Source organism: Acanthopagrus latus, chromosome 2 (assembly GCF_904848185.1).
Source record: "Acanthopagrus latus isolate v.2019 chromosome 2, fAcaLat1.1, whole genome shotgun sequence".
Lineage (NCBI taxonomy): Eukaryota > Metazoa > Chordata > Actinopteri > Spariformes > Sparidae > Acanthopagrus > Acanthopagrus latus.
In genome coordinates, this window is record NC_051040.1 from 23,822,516 (window position 1) to 23,843,147 (window position 20,632).

The 20,632-nt window shown below is 42.5% G+C and overlaps 1 protein-coding gene and 1 long non-coding RNA gene across 2 annotated transcripts in view; both read left to right on the forward strand.

The window, feature by feature from the left end:
- Positions 1–20,632, forward strand: part of LOC119010882 (limbic system associated membrane protein) — a 446,072-nt gene that overhangs the window by 9,660 nt on the left and 415,780 nt on the right. The window lies entirely within an intron of this gene.
- LOC119010902 lies at positions 116–1,951 on the forward strand. The gene is made up of 3 exons (XR_005072077.1): positions 116–235; positions 366–500; positions 1,594–1,951. It is a non-coding gene; the product is annotated as an uncharacterized LOC119010902 (long non-coding RNA).

Consider the following 20,632-nt stretch of genomic DNA (forward strand, 5'->3'; position numbering starts at 1 on the left):
GTGTTTGTGTCATGTGATGACAACTTAAACAGGAAGCAGTTGTAACTTAATGATATGAAATAAGATTAAATATCCACTATTAGACATGACTGAGATTATAACATAATGATTATTTGTCACATCATGTCAGCTCTGTCACATTTATCCACTGCAGGGTTTCATCAAGTCCAAGAACTGCTTCCATCAGACCTTCAAACTTTTCTTCTTTAATGAGCGTCAGTGCTGCTGCAGCCATGTGAGCTGTTCTCTAATCACATATTTGATGTTTGAGCTGCAGATTTGTTCTAACACTAAAAATGTCTCCAGAAGAAAAACCTTGATGAAGATGAAAATAGATGAATCTTTGATCCCTTTTATTTTGGCAGCATCAGTCACATGAGACAGGGAGTGTGTTTGTGCAGAGCAGCAGAGGAACGCTCTCTCCCAGTCATTCTGGATCACATCAGTGATCTCACCTGAGTTCATACGGCTTTTCAAACAGGAAGTAAAGTCGATCAGAGGTCAGTTAAGCTGATGGCAGCGTCCTGTGTTACACTATTAGAACGCCAGATTTAATCAACACAAACACAACATGAAGATGAAGATATACGTTTATTTAAATGTTCATCAGCACTGCCTTCTGTGTGTATGTGTGTGTGTGTTTGTGTGACATCTGCTCTACAGTTCAAGTGCAGCAGCACCTGCAGGAGGATTTTAATGGCATCCTGCCAGACATGAGTGTGTATGTTTGTGTGCTTGTGTGTGTGTGTGTGTGTGTGTGTGTGTGTGTGTGTGTGTGTGTGTGTGTGTGTGCGTGTGCGTGTGTGCGTGTGTGCGTGTGTGTGTGTGTGGGTAGTTTATGTACAGATGCACAGCTCCGTTCAGTCGACACTCACAGTCCGTTCATGCCTCTCCTGATGTTTTCTACATCTCCCTGCTTCATTCTGCAGTCTGAGGATCTCGACCACATTCGTCCCTCGCTGTGTGCATTATGTTCTCGTCATATCTCAGTGGTGTGTGTGTGTGTGTGTGTGTGTGTGTGTTTGGTTCTGTTCTGTTCACCTGTGTTGGAGAGTTAGCAATATCTTTAATCTGCCACCTGGATTCATTGAGAGAGATTCTCAGAGAGCAGAGCATCATCAGTCAAACACAACTGTGTCACCTTGTGTTGCTATAAATGCTCCAGTCTCCTCTGACACGTTTCTCTGACTGAGATTCATTTATTTTCTTCACACAAGGTTGAAATTGATTTACAACAAACAATGGAACACGTTACCGAACAACTAATTGTTGTGTCTGGATGTTGAATACTTTAATGACCAACAGAGACGATGCATTAATTAGACATTGTTTAGACTGATAACAACATTAATGTGACCTTCACTGACTGACTGACAGCATGTTTTTTAAGTAATCGGGTCCAACAATGGAGGTTCTCGTGTGTTTGTTCTGTGAACCAAAGCGTTCCACTGACGGCTGACTGTCAGCAGGGACACGTTGGTCACAGTTGATCTGTCATCAGTGTAACATTAGAGCAAAGTCAGTGAGGGTGGGAGCAGCTCTGTGCTAACATGATGTATCAGAACTAACTCCAGTGATGCTGTTGTCTCACAGTAATGACCCACTGTGTCACATCATGAACACAACAACTTCTCACCATCAGCTGAGTGACGGCGGCCATGTTTCTGCCGTTCACTGTGACTGTGGCTCATCAGTCGCTCTGCTCGGCGGGCAGTGACACGTTCAGGTGGAGCTCAGTAGATTGATGGAGTCTCTTCTTAGACAGCTGTCTGTCCACAGCCTGACCGTCATCTGTCCGTCTCTGCAGCCTCCATGCTGTCGGTCCACTTTGATCCATGAGGGGATTCAGCCGTCTGATACACAGTGACTGAGTGACAGTTAGGAAATCTACTGTAATAATAACATCAGCAGTCAGTCCACAGCCAGACACTCACCTGTTCACTGCTGCACTCTAAACCACGACCTCCATTATATCCAGTGAGCACACATACATACACACGTATATGCAGCTTGTTCATGCACACACACTCTTGTACACGTTCACACCCCCACCCTGGGCTTCAGCTGTGTGAGCTACATTAAGATAATAAATTGATATCACACACTTCATCCAGCCTGAACAGCCTCACAGCTCCAGAGCTCCAACCAGCTCTCCATCTTTAATGAGCCCCCTGCTATCAGCATCATCAGCATGGCTGACCACTGTTAGCACAACATGATTCGTCTTGCATTGTTTAACACTGAGGACATTAATAGTTACAGACTGTGACCCTAAACAATGACAGGTAGTATTGAGAGTTGTGCTCTTCCAGTCATGTTGTTTAAAATAATCTGCATCATGAAATATTGTCTCCATCATGTTGTGTTTGACTCTTTTGATGTGTTTCTTATCCTGATTGGCCGGCTGCTGGTGTTCAGTTGTAGTCAGTTGGTGAACACACAGTGGGTGGATGTGAAACCCTCTGGACGTTCAGCCCCGCTCCTCCATCTACATAAAGTCACTAAACTTACACTAAAACTAGTTTATTTTTTTTCCCCAATGTAAAGACCCATCGCTGGTGTGTGACCTCATCCATCTCATTTAAAGTCTCTGATTTGTCGTCTGGTTAAAACTTCCCTCTCTTGCTGAATGAACTACAACCCCTGCCTGGTTGGATACATGTCTGTTACCTGTTTAGTCAATGAATCCACACAACTGAGTCAAGATTTAAAGGAGTTTCTGCTGTTAAAGTTTGAACACAATCATCAAGTTGGTTTGTGAATCAGCAGCTTGTGTAGAAAAACACACAGTACCAGAATGTGTATTGAAGGTGCAGCATGTACATCAGTGCTCGCCTCTATCTGACACTAACAGCAGCCTCCTCTGCTCTGCCTGCAGTGACACTGTTGTGTTGTAACTGATTGTAGCATCACATCATCACAGCTAGTTTCTTGGTTGTGTTGCTTGTGTTGTCTGTGTTCACTCAGAACTGCATGTAGCTTAAATAAAGTATCATGTACGTGCAGAAACATGAACAGGAAACATGACAAGATAAAATACGTGATCTGTGGATCAATATGAAGGTGGATGACTTTTGTTTCTACAAAGTTGTGAGATTAAAATAGCGTTGGGACTGAAGTTTGTCTTCTGATGCAGCTGGTAGCTGAACTCTGTGTTGTCAGAGAGTTCAACACACAGAGATCCAGACAAACAAAAGATCACTTTCACTGTGAGAGGAGCCTTTTGTTAGTTTGTAAGTTGTCTCAAAAGAGGTCACTGATCAATATAAGAGCACATTTCTGCTCCTGTGTTTTTTTTTTTCTTTTTTCAGGGTCAAAATAGAGAAAATTGCACCTTGTGCTCTGTGGATCTCGACTGCTCCACTGGCGGTCTTTGTTGATCCTTCGCCTGTATGGAGAAGAGCTGAGAGGACCAGCAGGTCTCATGTTCTCTGTGCTGCTCTGTATTTTATTGAAAACTGGACAGAAGGCACCGACTCATTACACAAAGACACATGCTCGTGAATCACTTTGTCCTCGGTCTCTGTGGATCATCTGCTGTCAGTCCAGCTCTGGTGACCTTTCTGCTTCTATAGAATAAAACCAGTCTTTCCCTCATACAGAAAGTGTCAGTAAAGTCATCACAGCAACGTTCTGGAGCCCAGGACTGAATCACTGTACTCATCTGAGTGAGTGAGATGTGTTGTTGTGTCAGCACTGTTCAAAGTGTGAGTCGTGGTCAACCTCAGTCAGAGTGAGGTCAGTGCAGGGTTGTGTTTAAGATTAAATAAGCCTCACATTATTGTATCAGTTTGTAACAAACGTTTTATGGAGCTTGTTTCTTCGACTCCAAAGAACCAGATTTAGTCTCAAAAGTGTTTTCCACTCTGAATGCAAACAGAGAGCAGCTCGTATTGACGTAAGTGTCTGTACTAAAGAGAATCTGAGTGAATGATGTGTCTTATGTGAGTCCTGCTCATGACTGAGACCCTCCAAGCAGTCAGAGATGAATGAGCACATTAGCTGCATTTATGTTGACACTAGTCCCACTAACCAACTCTGACATGTGATGCAGTAAAGCCTGAACTGCTCTGATTCTCCACACAAGAGGGTCACCTGCTGATAAAGACTGAGGAACAAAGAGGGAATATGATGAAACAGAACAACAAAAAACTGTAGGAACGTGAGGTGGGGAAACATTGTGGTTTAGAGAACGAACAGACTGAATCAGGAAGTCTCTGTACGACTGTCTCCACCTACAAGCTGATGAAGTCCTTGATGTTCTTCATGTTCAGGGTCAGTGTTCTGGTCGGGATCAGAGTGTGTGCCGTCTCACGGGATGTCGCTGTGAGAGTCGCTGTCCAAGGTGCTGAACATCCTCCCTGACTTACATCCCATTTAAAAGGTTGTGAAATCAACATGCATGTAAAGTGACTGACTGTTGCAGCACCGAGCTCATGATCTGAGATTTGTCTCAAAGTCGTCAGATTTCCACTTCATCCCCACAAATCTCTGGAAGCAGATCTGAGGGCTCAGTGGAGCTTCACACTGTGGATGGGAGCTGATAAGAGTGTATTGATACTAATGTCTTTATTGATTCTGCTTATTGGTCTCATTCTTTGTTGATCTTCTTATTGATTCTGAGACTAGTTTTGACTTGTGTTGAGCTGGCTGTAGCCTGAGAGCCAGCTGTGGTAAGGTCCATGTCTGTCATCTAAAACGGATGAAATGAGAGAATATTTGTGCAGCATTCGTTTTCATTGAGGCCACATTTTGGACTGTTTCCTTCTCTCCACCATGACTCCTTCGTGTCGTTAGCTTCACATGAGTTTGACATCATTGTTTTGTGATGTGAAATTCTCTGAATCATCGTTAAAAGGAAAGGATGAGGTTGCAGGGAAATGATTCTGATGGATCTGACTGTTTGTAAGTTGTTCTCAGTGGTGTTGGGTCTCATTTACTTCCCACTGTGGTGAAAACTGTTCCAGACAGAATGTTTGTGTCTCCGGGACAGTTTTCAGTCTGAGGACGTAACTGTGTGTTGAAATCAGAGACAAGGAAAGCAGCAGACAGACAGACAGACAGAGACACTGAGCAGCAGGTATTATAGGTATTAATTATAGTGCACTATATTTGGACTTGAGATGCAGTAATAGTGATGCTGGTCTTGGTGTCAGACTGATTTGATGGTCTCCCTTTCTCACACAGATGGTTTCTGTCTGATGTGGAGAATTGATTCCTTCTCAAACATCTTTGTGTGCTGAAGCCAACAAAGCTCCTCTGAACACTGCTGCAGTCTGCAGGAACTGTCTCTCAAGACACAGAGAACCAAGCTGACTCTGAAATGTGACTTTAAAAGGTCTTTAGAGAGTGAAGGAGGTGGAGCTTCAGTATGATGTCGTGTGTGTGAATGCAGAGAAAGTGACTGTGGACTCTGTTCAGAAACTTGGACGGAGGAAACTGTGCTCAGTGTTTGTTTATTTATTTGCGTCTCTGTCTTCCTCCCTGCGGTGACAGACGGATGCATCGATGCTTCATTACTTTCTTCAGTCTCGCTGAAGTTCCGTCTCATTTATCACGACCATTATGCTGCAGTCAGATCGTCTTTTATAAGTAAACTTTGGTTAGAAGCAAAAGAAAAATGAGGCTCAGTCCTGGTAATTTGTTTGAGGGGGAGGAGCAGAAAACAGATAAAAAGGCAGAGTGACGGAGAGAAGAAAATAAAGACAAAGACTTGTTTACCAGGAATAAAAGACGATCAGTGTCAGATGATGTAACATCATGTAATGTAGCCATCTCTGTGAGAGACCTGTGTGAAGACGTTCAGAGTAAATACAGAGACAAGCAGAGATTGATTGTGTAACTGAAGGTCCTCTCGTCACTTCTGAGGTTGATTTTTGTTGCTACATGTTGCTCTGTGTGTCTGTCAGCATCTTTAATATTTGAAAAGAAATCTTTATTTGTTCCCTTTCAACATAATTGCTGCTATTACACACTGAAGATTATTTTCTTTCCATTCTTCTGGTAGAACATATTCTGAACTACTCTGAAGTGCAGCGTAAAAGGGATTACAGGAGAATGAGACAATTTGAAGTTTCAAATTTTTCGAAGACTTTTCATCAGCCTTTTTCTAGCAGCTACTGTTAAAATTCTGATTTTTGAGTGAGGTTTAGAGCAGAAGGAGAAGGTCAAACCATGTGTTGGCAGTTTGTGTTGTTACATTGTGAGGTGTGTTATGCAGGAAAGCAGCTGCTCTGAAGGCTTTCTGTGAAACAGAGACAGAACTCAGGGTGCATCGCTGATCTGTGATTTAAAGAGGAAAGTTTTTAATGAGCAGGATGTTTAGAAATCTACAGCAAAGGTGCTTAGAAGAATGAAAAAGTCAATGAAGTGACAGAGACAAAGAAAAAGGAAAGAAAAGTTTGTCCCTCACCTCCCGTCGTCACTGCAGTGAGTCTGATGTTTGAGGTGCTGCTGTGTGACTTCCTACCATCCAAATATCTGCTTCATCAGCACAAGACGTCCAGAACACAGTAAGAAGTGATCAGTGACGGAGTACAGAGCTGTATTCACAGGAGCAGTAAAGTCCCTGTCTTAATAAAAGACATGAGCCTTTAAACGGACCAATCAGAATGTGGCATGTGTCTCTGAAGTCCTTTGAGTCTGCAGATTAAGTGTTAATTAACAGGACAAATGAAGTGTGGTGGAGATATTAGAAGGCTCCTCCTCCAGGTTATCATCAGCTCTACTGCACCCACACACACACACACACACACACACACACACACACACACACACACACACACACACACACACACAGCGGTGCGATTTGTTTTTCCAATTTAAAATTCTCTTTCCTCCTCAGAATGTGAGTTTGTGTTCAGTAGATAATTGTCAAACTAAATGTTCAGTGTTCAGTGATGACGACAGGACGGTGACAGCTGGACAGGCAGGTGGTTGTTGAGAAGGACGAGTGTTCGGGCAGTACAGGCCTGGCACGCAGAGCCGGGCTCTCACTAGAGTTCCCCACACCACGAGTACAGACTGATTGATGGAGGGGGACCTCTGGAGTCAGCTGACAGGGGGCCCGTTATCCAAACATGGCTGATAAGCTGATCTGAACAAGCAAGAAATCTACAACATGAAGCTGTAGAAGAGTCTGCGCACAGGACTACAGACGTGTGTGAGGTTTATTTAGTGAAGGTGTTGGTTATGTAACATGCAGTCAGGACACACACATTGGGTCTTCCAACTTTGACAGGATGCAGCTCCTCTCTCAAATTTGACTTTTAGAAATCTGAAGGGAGTCGGTCACCTGAAAGGAAAGGAAAGGTCCTCGAGACAGACGGACTACAGACAGTTGTGGAAGACTGATGTCAGAATCACCTCCTCGTCTGTTCTCTGGCTTATTGCCAAATTTAGATTGAAATGTGTTTCATCACAAAGTGTCTTTAACCAAGCAGAGCAGACGACACACACAGAGGACTCTGAGTGAGTTCTGGTCTATTTACAGTCGGTGCAGCTCTGACAAATCGTCTCAGTAAAGAGAAGAACAGAGCAGAAAACAAATGTTTGAACTTCACTGACACTGAATGAACTCTAATATGTTTTTAATTATAGGAGGTGAACACGTTATGTGGTCTTTTTTATTTATTTTCAGCAAAACAACATAATTAAAAAATAGTAATTGAAAATAATCTAGGATGAACCTGTTGTGCTTCCATTAATAACAGAATAGAATACAGACTCTACAGTATTTGCTCCGCATTGACTCCCACCTGACACTTGCTGTGTTGGTTGATTACTGAGAGTATTGTAGAGACTCTACAGAGAGGCCTTTCACTGAAACAGTCCTACACACACATGAATATTCATGACGACGACATGCTGATTATTTAAACAATGGCATCTCCAAAAAAGATACCTCATCAAGTGTTGGACCAGCCAACATCGCTTTTGGTTGATTTCTGTTCTGCTAGAATCTAAATATAAACTGTGTTTGAATCATCTTTTACAAACTGAGTGAAGCCTGAAAGTTACAGTTGCTCAGCTTCACAATTCAAATGCAGCAACAACAACATGTGGTCTTTCAACATCTCATCTGGAGCTGTGCTAAGAAATCGATATTGCAATATATTGCAGTAGTAATTTCACAACATACTGCATCTATTTTCAAGATCGAAAGATCAATATTTTGAAATAAATTATGTGTGTCTAAACGTGTTGTGAATAGCCAACAACCTCTGCTCCTGTAGATGTCACAACTAGTTGCCTTGAATTGTCTGGTACCATTTCTGGCAGAGTGAATGAGTCAGTCAGAGAAGCAGGAAGCAGCTTGAACAACTCGGCTGACAAACGAGGGTACAGTCACATGACGTTCAGAGGTGCTGTGAAAGCCACATATTTGTGCAGCGGTGTAGTTATATATTTCTGTGGGTGTCACCTTGGGGTGCATATGTGTGACGTGTTGAGGACACCCGCTGATCAGTTGCAGAAAGTTGAAGCTCCTATTGTTGTCGTGCTTCCAGCATGCTGGTCCTGATCGTTTGTCCTCATTGACGGATTAACAATACCAGTAAACAACCAGGATGTGAGGCCGATCATTACTGTGTGTATCAAACTGAGTGTTCACAAGTGAAACATCACGCGACACAGACAAATGTCTGTTGCGTTCCCTCTGGAACATTTAGCCGTGCTAAATAACCTGCAGCTACTGACCCGTTCTGCTCTGCCTCTGAGTCAGTGGTGCATTTTATTTGTCATGATTTTATAGTGTGGTTGAAAACACCGGCTCCAGGCAAGTGGGGTTAAAACTGTGGTGACGTTAACGAGTCATTATCATGTGCACTTTATTTTCATAGGTCGCCATTTCAGTTCACTGTGTTCACAATGACACAAGAAACTATTATAAGCAATTTATGTTTATATAATGTTCATAGTGTATTCATGGACACAGTAAGAATCTTTCAAATTGTCCAGTTGAAGTGAAGTGAAATTGTTATTGGGGCTCCATCAGTTTGTTTGGTAACACAGTTTGCAACTGTGCACATTTTTACTGAATTATCAATATAATGTAATATGATGTGTTAAGACTACACAGCAACTTGTATTTCAACTCTGTTTTTTTTTTTTTTTTTGTTTTTTGATTTTCAGTGAACTATGTGGAATACTGCAATATATCGCAATATGCAATGTATCACGATATAATCAAATTGTGACACGTATCGCATCATGAAGACCTTGCCGATACGTAGCTCTAATATATTGTGGCAGCAGCTGTATCTTCAGGCCTGTACCATCCAATTGAAATATGGATGCACTGCATGCTTCTCTCATCTCTTGTAGCCCCTCACAGACCCGGAAATGCTCCATTATTAATATCAATGTTGCAGAATCTTCCACTTGGTGAGATCATGTCTCTTCCATATGCCAGGTCCTTCTGCTCTCAGCCATGCAGCACTAAGCTGTTTCTTTGTGCTAAACCTCATTCAACCCCTGACATTTTCCCATTTTCAGTGGAGATGAGATCTGTGATAAGAAGCCATCAGTTCTTCATGTTATCCGTCTTTATAGAATATTTTCACACTCAACATTTCAAGGCTTGTATTCCAAGTCTTATGTTGATTTTTTTTTGTATTCAGAAATATATACTATATCTTGAAGTTAAACACCTCAGAGAAGAAAGAAAACTCAATGTTTAGTGACATTATATTCCAAGCTAGTTTTTGTTTATATGAGATCAGATGTTAACGCTGTGGCTTTGACACCAGAAGGTAAAGCAGATAAGACCCAGCTGGTCTGTTGTTTTCACTGATTAATTCAGCTTTAGAGAAAATACCATATTTCACTGGTTTCCATTTGAAATGAGGACCGATGTGTTGATCATAACTGACAGGGACCACCATTTCTAAAGGCTAAAGAGGTTTGAAATAAAACAAAAGGTACACTTGTAATTTTTTACTTTTTACACACCTTGAATTCTCTCCATTGATGAAGTTATGAACTGACCATGCTAACTCGAGCAAATGTAGTTGAAAGGGACCCAATTAAAATAGTGTGTGTGTGTAATTTTCACAGATTTCCATTTGATTACTGGGAATCATGCCGGAGAAACAACATTTATCTGTAGATGATATACATCTGTATCAATTCTCAGATTGTTGCAGTTCAATTCTCGTTTTAGGTTGAATCCCAACAAAAATGGCAGAGTACAGAGTCAGTGCATCACGATACATCTAAGAACTGAGAAATCTCGCACCTATACTGAACAGACACGTTGCAAACACAAGCAAAAAGTAACATGCATATTGAAACATAAACACGAAACTAAACTACTCAGTCCAGCACGAGGCATGATGGGACATGGAGGCTGTTATTGAGCACATGCTGCTTCAGAGTCAGCTGGTATTTTCACAGTAAGTTGGTCACTAGTTGGTGAAAAACTTTTTTTTTCTGGAAAGTTAAACAAAGACGTCATTCCCCCTTTTCAATATAACTCTAATATAATCCTGTCCGTGACAGCCATCCTGTCACACATGCTTATCACATCTGTTTTCTATGTTAGCGAGGTAGCTAGCCAGTTAGCAGAGTCAGTCATTTGGTGGATGTAAAGGTAAGCTGCAGAGTTAGAATGGACAATATACCAATATTGTGATATTAGGCTAGATTTTGTCTTAGATTGTGGATATTTCTGTATCATGATTTGGCATAAGTGTTAAGTATAAGTTAAAGGCTGCATTACAGTAAAGTGGGGACATTTTCTGAACTCATCAGATCACCACATTATGGATAATTTATCAAAAGCCTGTTGTGTTAATATTTTGCTCCAATAGTCATCTCTCCAGTATTATCACAAAATAATGATATGGCAGTATTTGGTCTATAATACTGTGACATTGGCTTTTGTTGCCATTACAACATAGTTCAGACCAGCTCGCCATTTCCCCGTCCATTCTGCAGCTCAGCAGACAATGGTGCGGTGATGGTTCAAGTCTGTTGACGTCAAGCTTACCTAATTGTTGAGTTCATTGCTGAAGACTAAGAATAAAAGTCCTCATGTTACTGTCTGTTATATTACACATGCATTGTGCATATTTATTTGCTATATCAGCTCGCTCGTTATCCACGTAGCTGTTTTCATACCTTGTCAGTTGAGTGGAAGCTACTCTATGAGCTTATTACCTCGTTCTGCCTGCACATTACAACACTAATGGGAGTGTAATGACTTGGAGTTTGTGTGTAAGACAGGAAAACTGAAAAGAGTCTGTCACAAATACACATTGTATGTACTCTGTATAAAGAGTGATTGAGTGACTGTTCAGAGCAGAGGTAAAGACCTTGAACTCAACGATAGTGATTATAGAAAGAAAATATAAAAATCCAGTAAATGGTTGTCAACAGTTCTTTCTACAGGAGACATGTCTTTGATGATTATTAAATCTATTCATGAAGACATTCTTCAATAGAAAGCAGAGTGACTTCTGAGACCTTAACTGTAGTACTGCTATGAAAAGCAGTGGGTGGGAAATAACACACACACACACACACACACACACACACACACACACACACACACACACACACACACACACACACACACACACACACACACACACACACACACACACACACATTCAGAATGGTTAATGCAGGACCAGCGGGTCAGGTCCTCCATCTTTGAGTGATTTACATAATGTTTGGTTGACTCTTGAATTGCTGCAGAGTTCATGGTTGACTGTCTGAACAGTTCTGCATGTCCTGGTCTGAAGAAGCAGATGAAGCTGCTGTGAATAGTAATATTAGTCGGAGAGTTTTGTCTTCAAGCATAATACATGTTTTAAAGAACTTGAGGTGAACACATCTGTCTACTGGCTCAGAGATGGACAGGTTTGATATATTCAGAGCTCCAGAAGGAACATAAAATACATTTTTGTAAAGATTTTGACTCCAGGTGAAACTTGTTCAAACTTTTTTCAACAAGCAGCAAATTGAAAACCCAGAGCAGTCGGCAGCAGTGATTCTGTGATTGAGCAAGGAGCAAGAATTGCTGCCGCTCTGCTCACATCCACTTCTCAGGCAGCACTAACACTCTGCATTGAGCTTCAGAGGCATTCATAAGCAGATCATTTACAGCCTTCATGGTGGAAGGTTTTTAATAGAGTGACCAGACAGACAGACAGTTTGACCCAGAGTACCTCAACGCAGCAGAAGTGCTGTTCATACAAAACTTTGACACACAAACAAATAATTATATCCACAGTCAGATACTGTGCTGTCTCTGGTTTTACAGATGTTTTAAACCAGACAGATGTTCTGAAACAGCTCACTTGAGTCCTCTGACCGCAACCGAGCCCATTATACTGTCTGTAAGAGATTCCTCACAGCTTTAGTGAATAAAGTGAGTGAAGAAAAAAGAGGAAAAGAAAGACAAACTGCTTGTTATCAAACAGAAGATGCTGACAGGGCAGCACTCCTCTACTTTCATTCACTGGAGTCGATAACAACGAGATCAGTCTTCAGAAGCTGATGATAATCAATGATCTAAACTGGACCTCCTTTCAATAACAATCAACACTAATTCATGTTCATACAGAGGATTATAGATTCAGGGTCAACTGCAGGTGAAGTTCTGAGTGCTGATCAGTCGTGGTTGAGATGTGTCTGATAGTTTGATATGAATCAGGAGATGAAACAGAAGATTTGGAAGAGGAACCTTCAGAAATTCCTCATCCTGAACCAGTCGGCTCAGTGATCTGACCAGTGTTATCACCATCATCCTCTACAGTGTACAGGTATAAGACTGTCATAACACGTCAGGAACATGAAGGCGCCTTAATGAACGTTTGAAATGTTTTTGTTATGACAACTCACAAACATAAACAATGACCTTATTACTGAACTTAATGAATTTTTGCCCTGACCTCAAAGGCAGTTCTACAATTTGGACTTCTCATTAAATGGATATTCCATCATAAGTTTAATTCATGGTCTAACACACAGTGACTCAGAGTAAGACCCTCCCTCAAGAGATCAAGTTTTCCGACCGCTAGCATATGCAGTTTTAGCAACCTCAGAAAAGACTGCATGATAACAATAGACTGTAGTTTATGTCTCCAACCAAGAAACTGCCATCAAAAAGCCACTCAAAGCCACAAATAATGCTCAGAACAGCTCCATACTTCAGCAACACACAAATAGGGTCCCAGCACATAGTTTGAGGCATCAAACATCTGCTAGCTTTGCCGGATTTCTATATGAAAAGTGAACACACCTCACCACTCTCCTGCAGCAGCTAGCTCGTTGTGGGGAAGCCCTGACGAGTCGATTACAGAGTGCAGTTAGAAATGCTCAATTCTGTTCTTTTCTCTGTCAGCTCTCGATAATCGCTGTTATAAACTGGTAGGCAAGACACATGAGCTTTGATTGCATTTCCATGGAGTAATATCATACATGTTCAACCTTGAGCTGCGGAACTCTACTGCAGCTGCCAAAACTACATAAACTAGTGGTCAGAAAACTTGATCTCTCAAGGGGGGGGTTTACTCGCTGTCACGGTAGGTTAGACCATGGATTAAATTTACGCTGGAATATTCCTTTATGATGTCAGTGAGCATTATAAGGCCAGTGCCTAGGTGTCACACCCAGCATGAAAATCACCTTGGTACTGTCACTTCCTGTCCTCCTCTGTCAGTCAGCTGTGTTCAGTCCTGGTGTAGTGTCCAACATGTCAGATAGAAGTCTGGAGACTACATCCTTCTGATGTGTAACGGGAAGGTAAAGTTTGTCCTGTCAGAGCCTCTGTTTCAGCTGCACTGGATAATGATCTTCAACCTTTCAGGGTTCACTGTGCTTTCCCTCCAGTAATCAGGATAAACAGAGGGCAGCAACAAGCTTTTTACAGCTACAGTGTGAAAACTGTGCACACAGTCAATAGGATCAATTCAGTGTGTTTACCAGCTGTCTTTGTATTTTAAATGGTGTTTAATTGACATATATTACAGTGAAAGATAGTTTTACATTCAAACATGTCTCCAGTTGAATGTGTAGAGTATCTCTGGACTCTGGTTTTCCTCCAGCAGAACTGTGCTTCGATCCAGTCCAGCTCCTGACCCATATCAGCTGAATGAAGCTGAACCTCAGACCTCCTGAGACTTTATGACATTTAATTAGCCTCTTTCATGGTAGTTCAGCAGTCAAAGTCCTCTTCCTTCTCAGACATTTGATGCAATAATAGATGATGGTTTAATTTTGGATAGTCAGCACCTCCAAAGCAGATGATGGCTAAACAGAGAGGTGCTGAAGTAGAGAGAGCAGACTTGTAGGTCAAAAGAAAGTATTTTAATCTAATTGGACAGAAAACATCACGTGTGGATCAACACTGGCGAAGGAGACTTTCTTCCCTCTCCCCTTCTGTTCTACTTTCCACCTCCTATGTCCCTCTTATTCTCATCTGTCTTCAGATTCACATTTGAGTTAAGGTTACATGTGAAGGTTGTCCAGTCCATGTTCCTGTAATGATGAACTGTGGTGACACACCCCAGACATGATCACACTGCAGACGAATGTCATCCATCCATCCATCCATCCATCCATTTGTCTGTCTGTGCTGCAGCAGTTTCACTATCAGTTAGTATGAGGAGAGGACTGTTGTTTGGTGTTTGATCTTGGTTTCTCATCTTCCTCCTCTCGGCTTGTCTGCATATCAAAGCCTCCAGCTAGAGCCCTGCCTGCTCTCCCAGACCTCAGTCAGTGCATCAGACGTGTCCATTCACTGCTTTGCCCTTCATGTAATCTGCTGTTGATCTTTGTTTCTGAAGGGGGGATGATGGTGTTCGATGGTATCGTCTCCTCAGATTAAATTTGTGTTTGGTTGGTTTGTAATTCTCAGTTACAAAATGACACAAACTAACCTCCTATCATGTTGACAACACTGGTGTTTGGAGTTTTTAGAAAACTTAGACTCACTTTCACTGTATGATTGTACGTCCTATGTGATTACCCATCCTGCAATTCTGTCCCCTGATCATCCCTGTATACAGTCAGTTTGGTTCCTACTTCAAAAACATCTTTAACAGGGAACACTTTGACTTCTAGTCTGTTCCATTGAGTCCAGGATTATTGTAACATCACCATGTGAATCTAAACAGGTCTTTGTTACCAGTCGTGGACATTGTCTATGTTCCTCTGTCCTTCCCTGAGTGTTTCCACCAGGACGGACGTCCACGCTCACTTATCATTTCTGTCTGATGTTGACCTGAGTCAGCGCACTCTGGCCCCGCCCCCGAGCCCCACTAAAGCCATTAGCTTCCAGCCATTTGATTAAATGTGGCCATCGATTCCCACAGGAAATGAGTCAAGTTCAGCATCACCTGATCAGAGCTGCCAGCTCCCTAATGGAGAGAGACAGAGAGAGCAGGGCTGCACAGAGGCATTGTGGGAGGTAGGAGGTCAAATGAACAATGAAGGGATGAGAGGAGAGAGGAGATGAAACAGCTTACTGTGAAATACAAACACACACAGTGAGAAAACATCCAGCAGCCTATTGTTCCTGACTCATTGGCAGCTTCCAGCAGCCTGAGGGCTTCACATGTAGTTGCTATTGTTGATGAAGAGTGAAAATGTTTAAACATAAAGGCTTCAGATCTGCTGTCGCTATGAAGAGCTGAAAACCCATAAAGCTCAGTTATATCTGCTGTAGTTCATATTCTGCAGATGGCTTTTGCTTCTGCTGTTTGAAATGTCACAGAACTTCCCTTTATCCTCAGATTTAGATGTTGATTATCTCACCATCACGTCTCCACATGATGCTGCTCCTGAGCCTGAAAGAAAAAAGGTGTATATCATGTTACCGACTGTGTTTTTGGGTTGGAGAATTGAACCTGTAGCTGTCTGTGCAGTGAGTTGCTGAGAGCAATAGTGTGAGCAGACACAGCGACAGGTCAGGACACACTATGTGCACCACCCAGGGTTCACTCTCCACAGGTTGTTTGGCATCCGACTCTGTTGTTTTAATGTTACGTGCGGTGCTGGCAGAGTCAGGAGAAGCTCCAGGAGTGGATGTGACCCACAAAGAGGTGAAGAGAGACACAGCAGGCAGGAGGCCAGGAGACAGAAACACAACACAATCCACTGCCAAGCTCACACACCTACACAGCTACACACCACCAGAGGTTACTCAGCTGGCTGGCACAAAGACTCCCACCATTAAAGCAGCTGAATGGCATTAGGAGCCTGTAGCCATGGCAAAAGAAGAGCAGCAGCCTGTCACAGCAGGAGAGGCCAGGATGGGAAGAGTGAAGGAGCAAAGAGCCATAATCTGTCCCAAAGGTGAGACACAAAACTGACACAGGCAGAGATGGAGGTTTAATATGACATCCTGACTGTGGAGAGCAGACTGCAGCTACACACTCCTGTCTGCTAACTTAGGACACCTCCACATGAAATAATAGGTTATATACTTTACATGTTCTTAATGAAGTTGCCATCTTCCGTGGTTTATTGGTTAAATATGATGAGTAGGTCTTTATTTTCTATCTGACACTTTCTGACAGCTTTAATAGAAGAGAGGGACTTGGCTTGTTAGTAAAAGCAAATTCATCACTGACGAATGCAAATCCTCACATTTTGCACACACCTACTCTTATTCTCAATAAAGTCTCTCCATTTGAATAATGAGACATTTGAGTAATTTGATACTGTACACATAACATTATAATCTGGTTTTCTTCTTTAGAGAAACGTGTTCAGAGTTAGAAGGTCGTCTATGACAGGCAGTCAGTATTGATGATTCATAGATACATCTGAGTCCTCAGCAGCTGTTTCGAGCAAATAAACTGCAGCTTGATGCCTGGCATGGAACATCAGGGAGCAGAAGCAGCTGAGTGTGTGTTTTGTGTCTTCTTGCCTCTTAGAGAGTAACTTTAACATTACCTCATTAACATTACCTCAAGCTGTTACATTAGCAGCATATCGACATTTCCTACAGAGTGTTTACCGGATGGATACGTGATGAAGTCTGGAGGCCTCGTCCTCGCCGGTTGAACTGCAGTGTAAATGCTCATCGAGCAGCTCTAAATACATGTAATCCAGCAGAGCCCTGGGGGGCTGCATTAGAGGGGGAGATGAAACAGACCCTCAATAAAGAGGCCACACAAGGCTGACTGCACTTCACAAAACATCCCACTCATTGAATTTCGACTGTCTATTAATGTCTGTCGTAGACCATGAACAACTGTCAGCTATTTCAACCATGAGAATAAACAGGAAACCAGATTATTGTAGACATATTTAGATGTCACACGCTGTGTCATAGCTGAAGTCGCCGTCTGACAGTCATTGATTCAGCCCCTAGCTTGTGTTATAGGGCTAGGCTAGCCACATCTCATGATAGAATCTAAACCTAGGGCTAGGCAAGCCCTAACCAGGCGCCTTTCCATGCATGTTGCATTAGAAATGAAACTGTGACCTGAGGTCACCTGTTGTGGGGGTGTTTTTATGTGTGGTTGACTCACTGCCAGGTCACCTTTCTCACTCGCCACGGTGAGCCCACTCAGAGCAGGAAAACTTGCAGTACATTACATGAGTATGAGTATGTATATTGCACTCCATCATATTGGGCCCCAAGGTCAAAGACAAGCCACTCAACGAACTGCACAACTCCCATCAATAATCCCACTGCGCACCACCCGAGAGAAATACACTCAAGCATATCACGTCCGCTGGCTCATCGCTGGCTACCATAACAGCCCCCTGCACACTGAGATTTGCCGAACTCATAACAAACAAAACTGGCAACATGGAGGAGCACACGTTCACCACACGATACAAAACATACTCTAGCCCAGCACCTTCTGAGCAACACCCACTATGCCTCATATCCTGAATGAGCCCCCATTTGCTATACTGCTAGGCTTGTGATAAAACCTAAACCTAGGGCTGGCAAGCCCGTAACCTGGCGCCTTTCCCTGCATTATGCATTAAAGTGAAACCGTGACCTGAGATTACCTGAATAACGGCAGCTAATGAATCACAGCCACCGCACCGCCCAGGTTTACCATCAATCCTGACCCTGTTTCCTGCAGCCTGCCTAAACCAAGCCTACGTCTACAAAACATTCACCCAAGTAAAACTGCTAAAGCTGCCCACAATACCTGGAATGTTGGAGAAAGAAGCAAACAGACCTCGAGTCGTGCTGCTTTTCTCCTCTAGTGCCTGTGTGAGTCATGTTGATAAAAAGTTGTCCTTTTCTCTCCTTGAGAACAAACTGTAGTTTGCAGAGAGCATCAACACTGTTTTCTCCTTTATCTAATGTAAATTCCTGCCTCATTTTTTTTCAGTTGTCAGTGGTTTAAAAGAAGCTGTGGGGTGATGCAGACAGGTTGTCGTGATTTAGCAGCTTCGTCGGTCATTTTTTGTTCAGTCAGATCTGCATTGGTTTTGTATTAATGAGTTGAACATCAGCTCAGTATTGGCTGCACTTCTGCTGATTCTATAGTGAAATACTAATTAACATGTGTGCTTCTCAGATCAATTAATCAGGTCATTAGTGGAGAATTTCATCTGATTGGTGCGTTAATGTCATCTGATGGATGACTGTCATTGTCTTGACTTCTCTTAGTGATCTATTATTTACCATCTTACACAGTACTGACAATGTAAGTCGACTGAATTCATCTTCAAAGATAAAAGCTCTTTGCAGCACTGCACATATTTTACAAAGTGCACACTTACATTCTGCAAGGACCCTCGACCTTTTCTCCCGACTCCTCCATTTTAGTTGATGATCTCTTCATTTCTACAGGTTGAAAGCTTTTTTGTTAATGATGTCTAATTACACTAAAGTGTGAGGGGAGAGCTGATTCATCCCTGTCACCATTGTTAATAGGCTTCAAATCAGATGTCCCACTGGAACCCTATGGACAGACTCCAGATCTGTGCGAGAACCTGCAGTGACAGTGATCAGTACATCAGACAGATGGGAATAAGAGGGACAGAGGAGGTGGAAAGGAGAACAGAAGGAGAGTACAGACGGTGCTGAAATCTTGTGTCTGGTCTGATCTTCTTATGTTGGACCTCAGTCAGTTGTGGCACTGACCCCAGTGAACGGATGTTCATTTGCTTGGAATGTGTAGAAGATAAACAGCATGTTACTGTAACCATGTCACTTTTAATCAGATCAGCAGTGCAACAGTTCTCACGTGTTGTTTCAGGTTTGCAGCCGTACAGAGAAACTGACACAAAGCTTGTTTTTTTTTTTTTTTTCTTCTGTGTGAAGTCATTGAAATGTCACATTGAACCTTTCCACTGAAGACCACTCTGACTACTTCATGAAGATCCAGAAGAGACTCTGCTAGAATAAGCCCTGTTGCTGGTGTCCATTGATCCCTGCAGCTCTGCCAGGCACAACCTGAATAAACAAAGTCATCGTCAAAATCATCAGCTGAAAGGTGAAAGAGTTTGTGTGTGTGGCCACTGGACCAAGAGCAGGGACGGATCTGATGGAGGCTTTTTGACCTTGACTATGGACAGAAAGTGAGACATGAAACTTCTTCTCTGTGGTGGAGAACAAATGATAAAATGTGTTGGCTACAGCCCTGCACACTCTGCTCAGCTCAGTACAGTGTTACTGTTGTGCAGGTAGACACTGGGTCACTGGGTGTCATTTGCTCTGCTGTTGAGGCAGAGCTCAGTTAATGAGTCAGTTCTGCTGATACACTGACTGGTGTTGGACCTCTGCCACCTGGAGGGCTACAGTGTGGAAACAGTCGAGTCGTACTGTACCATGTCTTGTTGGACTTTAAAAACCTACATCAACAAAAAACCCAACACAAGCTTTGTGCAAATAACAGAAAAATAATACATTTAAAAAATCACTGCTTTATTTGAAGAGCTTTGTTTGAAAAAGTTAAATCTTAGGAATAATAAAAAGTTACCTTAGTCTTTAATTCTTGGCGAGCATCACTAATAGTCGTCTGGATCAGCTTCTGTTGAACATTTACACTTTGTTTTACTCCACCACCTGTTTCTGCAGGGTGATTGTCCAACACATTGATAAACACACACATGGCATCACACCAGGAGGCATTGTAACATCCTCGTGGGCTGCACTTCCTTCAAACGTGTTCTGCATCAGTAACATCACCAACTGTTTATGGCACAAATTGGTGATCGCTTTGCAGAATTGAAAATCGGCTCCACAGCTGATGCAGGAAGCTTAGTCAAGTAAATTAAGTGTAAAGATTTAACTGCATGATGCAACTATTTCTGAGCACTGAAGAGCAGGAAACAATGAGCACATTGTCTCACTGTTGAGGTGGTCAAGAGGAACTTTGTTTCGTGTGTTTGTTTTCAGGCTGCAGTCGATGCTGGAGGTTCATGTTTTACACAGAAACCCTCTGACTGAAACACTGGAGCAGGTTGGACTTTGGAGAGAGACACGTGCTTAATGAGCTGCTGGCTAGAAAATACACAACAAGTGTTCTCCAGGTGTGTTTTGTGGTGTGTGTGTGTGTGTGTGTGTGTGTGTGTGTGTGTGTGTGTGTGTGTGTGTGTGTGTGTGGTAGATAAAGCTTCATGGCTGACTAACTCAGATCAGCCGCTGGTCTTCTCTCCACCTCAGAGGAGTCTGCTCATCTTTTGTTTTAAACAGTCACTG